This window comes from Ochlerotatus camptorhynchus, unplaced genomic scaffold, assembly GCF_037179485.1.
Source record: "Ochlerotatus camptorhynchus isolate MF236.1 unplaced genomic scaffold, CSIRO-AGI_Acam_v1.1 ptg000041l, whole genome shotgun sequence".
Classification (NCBI taxonomy): Eukaryota; Metazoa; Arthropoda; class Insecta; order Diptera; family Culicidae; genus Ochlerotatus; species Ochlerotatus camptorhynchus.
The window spans coordinates 1208609-1213148 of NW_027040532.1; the positions used below are offsets into that span (position 1 = coordinate 1208609).

The 4540-nt window shown below is 39.7% G+C and overlaps 1 long non-coding RNA gene across 1 annotated transcript; it reads left to right on the plus strand.

Annotated features, from left to right (window-relative positions):
* The first annotated feature begins 581 nt into the window (after positions 1 to 581).
* LOC135713812 (uncharacterized) lies at positions 582 to 4050 on the plus strand. Its single transcript, XR_010518770.1, has 2 exons — positions 582 to 1127; positions 1757 to 4050. It is a non-coding gene; the product is annotated as an uncharacterized LOC135713812 (long non-coding RNA).
* The last annotated feature ends 490 nt before the right edge of the window (positions 4051 to 4540 follow it).

Consider the following 4540-nt stretch of genomic DNA (forward strand, 5'->3'; position numbering starts at 1 on the left):
ATATCGTCTGAGTGGAATCGCGTCCGCCTATGTAGCTCAATCTAACAAAGTACAGGAAATCAAGAAAGAATTTCTACAATTTTGTTAATTGGAGTATTTTATAAAATTAAAAACACAATTAGGTTAATAATTTTTTGAACGTTAGTATTTGTTTATATAGTACAACAATGCAAACCATATTTAAAGCTATTTCACTTTCAGCGAAAAAATGAGTCCTGCCGCAAATCCTTTTAGGTCTAAATATTGTACGTATTCTACCATTTCTAGCACAAAATTACACTTCCTTCCAATCTCCTTTCGACGACTTCTCGCCAACATATTCTTGATGGCGTCCCCGGTCTTGTTCTTCCGATGGTCGCGACTAGTTTTGGAACACCACTGATCATTTTTACGATCAAATAACATTCCTTCCCAATGGATCATTTTAGATGGCTGAGTTTTGAACCCACCACAGCTTTCATTTGGCGCTACTGTATACGGACGAACCAATGTAAAATACTGTGGTAGCCACAGTACGGTGCTGTCAAAACCTCAGCATCTTCAATGATCCATTATTACTTTCTATATATAAGGAACTTTCTCGTCGCATACGTCTTCCTGTCGTATCAATGGTGGTGACCAGCCCTTTGATATAAGATTTCAGTAGATATCGTATGGTTTATACGCTCTGGTTGTGCATCCAGACAGAAACTAATACACCAGCTGAGGTTCACGAGTCGAAGGTAGATTACTCCGTCATCGCCTATAAAAAATGCTTTAGCTACGATAAATCCTGTGTTTTCATAAGAATCAAATCCCTGTTTACGATATCTTGACGACTAATGCGGATTGATGGCACATAGTACCGATCAATTTGTTATCAGATATGAGCCGTCCTGCACGTAATCTCATACAATTTTATCGGTTACTAAATTTAACAAATGCATGATTTCAACTCAAATAAATAAAATCTCGAGTAGGTAGATGCGGTTCGCACGACAAGGTACCCGTAGCATCGGACTAACAAAAACACGAGACGCGCGAATACAAATCAAAATGACCCGTGTGTTGAAGCCTTCATCTTCAATATATCTAGCCGCTTCATTTCATTCGCTGACAACGTAGACATTGTCGGACGAACGTTTTAGGTCAGGGCTGTCATCTGTCGGACAATGTACTAGTTTTCTGAAATAAACAAAGTGATAATCAAGCAAACACAAAGTTTGCTTGTCTTTTACCCTGTGCAAGTGCAAGGCAGCGGAGAAGAGAAGACAGACACACACCCAGAAATAACGAAAACTCAATGTGTAGCCATCGCTTCGACGGCTCCAACGCAAAGAGCACCACTGAGTGTATGCTTGCAAATGGGAAAGCCAGCAAAAAGACAAAATACTTCTTCGTTATGCTCTTCTTCATCTCCTATGCATGCAGTCGTGGTAAGCAAAATCTGCAGGTTTTGACAGCACCGTACTGTGGCTACCACAGTATTTTACATTGGTTCGTCCGTATACAGTAGCGCCAAATGAAAGCTGTGGTGGGTTCAAAACTCAGCCATCTAAAATGATCCATTCAAAGAAGACATTAGCGCTTGTTGTATATTCGCTCCCTGCGCCGCACGGAGTGTACCGCTTATTGTGTGGATCGCTTTCTCACAGATTAGTTGGAAAAGAGTGTGCGAAGTAAATGGGAGAACCACACACTCTTTGACGAGTGTTGTGAGATGCATACACAAAGTTGCTTTGCTAACACTCTGAGGTGCTTTCCAACCCTGTTTTAGGTAATGGCAGAGCAATACACCAGACTGATATGTGAAGCAGCAAACCATATAAAAAAAAATCCATACCCGAAAGATAGCTCTAATTGTAGAACAAGTCCAAAAATGGTTTGGATGATACCCAAAACACGTCGTTAAGCAAAATAACCATATAAATTTTATTAGGGAAGATATGATCTATGTTCACCTTTTTCCCTTCCCTTCTCTAAGGAATAGAATCCATGAGGTTCTGACAATTTATTTGGGAGCATCCGGATCATGTCTATTGATGGTCCAATGTGCTCCACGACACTCAATATGACTTCGAATGATCTGCTGAAAGCCCAGGCCTTTTCCCTGGGGATATCCGAATTATTTTCAGTTATGGTAAATGCGGTAAACGACTTCCTATGTTACTTTTAGTGATCTGCTTTTTGAAAACCTGGGTCATTTGATGTGCCGGATGGGGGATTATGGTTCAGATTAGGTTCTGGTCTCTTTCCTGGGCTCATCTGCAACAGGTCCAGTATTCGCCATTAGGGTCCACGACACTCAATATAGCTTCCAATGATTTGCGTTTTGAAAACGTGATGTGTCACATGACGCATTGGGTGCTAAAATCTATTTTGTCCTTCTTCAAGCTTGAGCGAGAACACCTGTGATTTGAAGGAGACTCATCTAGTAAGTACAAATTGCATCCACTTTGGCTGCGATTTCGCTGAGCTACAAGAAAATGAAATTTTGCAATTTCAGGTAGGGCACGTGGTGCCAAATAAAAAAGCGTTCATATTGCTACAATGTGGAGTTTCACTTTCATGTTACTCGAACTCTGATTTGACTCGGGACTGATGACAGGCTTCATTAAAGTTGCGATGTATTCTAAATCGAGCTGAATTTTTTAATTGAGGGGGTGAAAGGAAAGGGGTGTATGTGACTTTGATCGATTCTCTTCATCGACTCACTCTTTCCTTAATAATTCAGCTGCAAACACATTCCTTGATGCGTGTGCCATTCTGGATGCTAGATGAGATCCTCCTTTATCAAACTATGTGGCAGATATAGCGCAAAATCTGTTCATAAAGCTGTGGCTATCAAAAGAGACAGTCGATGAAAAGAATCGATCAAAGTCACTTCCATCAAATCCCCTCAGTTGAGTTCCTTGAGGACTAAGGTGCGATTAAATTAAAAACATTCCAAGAAAGATGCGATAAATGGAACGTAAGCTCTGCCGTTCAGTTGGTAATGTGGATCAATCAATCAATCAATAACACTAGGTCCGTTTTTATCCTTATGCAAACTTCTCAGGCCCTCTCTGCTTTATTTCCAAAGTTTATTTAAAAACCTCATCTCGACCCATGACAAAATAAAAAGAAGAAAATCACATCCAATGTTACTGAATCGAATAAACAAATAAATAATTGCAAAAGCAGCATCAGAAAAAAAAGAAGTTACGCAAAGCGGAAACGATAAACAAAATAAAACTAATGACTCTATCAATGACACATCCAACTAATCCCAATTGATCAAAGAAACAAGAAAACGAATTGAGTAAAACAATGAAATTTAGGCAAGCGAAGAAACGCAAAAATGGAGGAAAACGAAAGAAAAGCTACTAAATCGAGCAGACGAAAAATACTGTGAAGAGAAATAAAACCATTTACAATTATATGTGTAAATAATGTTAAGTACATATTTAAGCTCGCAAGTATTCGAATGGCTATCATGTGTGTGAGGCCAAGTGGGAGCAATTAGGTACAGCTCTGGGATAACAGATGCAGATAAGGCTGGTTAAAAATCACGCCAAGTAAATGATGAATGAGCAGCAGAGTGCAGGCACGAGCAATGAGAGAAAATACACATACACACACACACCCCACATACATACACAAACTTAATAGGTCAAAGTTGATCGGAACTGGAACAAAACAACAGCGTAGCATGTTGAAAATTGAATGAAAAGCATAGCAAAAAAGAAATCAGAAAATTATCACATTTATAAATATTTAAAAACTACAAAAGAAACTACAAAATTACAACCTAAAGCATTAATACAGAAAAAAAGAAGAACACAAATAATGCAGAATGCACTCGTAACGCAGATGTGAAGCAAACGAAAAAAAAAGAGAAGAGAAATGAGTCATTGAGGTTAAAAAATAAACATAAAATGAAAGAAATCCATAACAGTATATAGATAAACACAAGATCGTGATAGCGTAGAACATGCTGAACGGCGAAAGAAGATTAGCTAACTGTACACAGTTATAATGCAAAAACAAACTTTTTCCTTTGATCTAAAAATAAAAATTATAAATAATTAAAACTCCACTTGTGTTTGATTTTTTCCGTCGCTTTATTTGCTTTCAGATCAACATTTCCTGTGCCAGTTCCCGGAAGACGAAACAATTGAAAAAGCTGGCACTATCGTAGGGATCCACTTGACGCACCGGTTGGGTTGCTTTAGCATGTTTTCTTCGGACGGCTCGCTGGCGACAGAGTTTGCCGTTTTCTAGGGGGCTAGGTTCTTCGGGGGATTTGACTTCTCGCTCGTTGAACAACCGGTTGGAGTTGAGGATGTGCTGAAGCAGTTGTGCATCCTCGGTGTCATCACGGGGAATGGGATCTAGCAGTTGTGGTCGAGGGCTAGCTGGTGTGACAATCTCCGAGAGGTTGGTTGGGCAAGTGGCAGATAGTCGCTTGATGAGAGTTTTGTTGCGTTCTCGACGTGTTCGCAGCTTCTTTGCTCGTCCCGGTATTGGGTTCCGCGAGGTTAGTGGAGTTGTATTATCTTGTCTTGCTGTCAAATTGGGC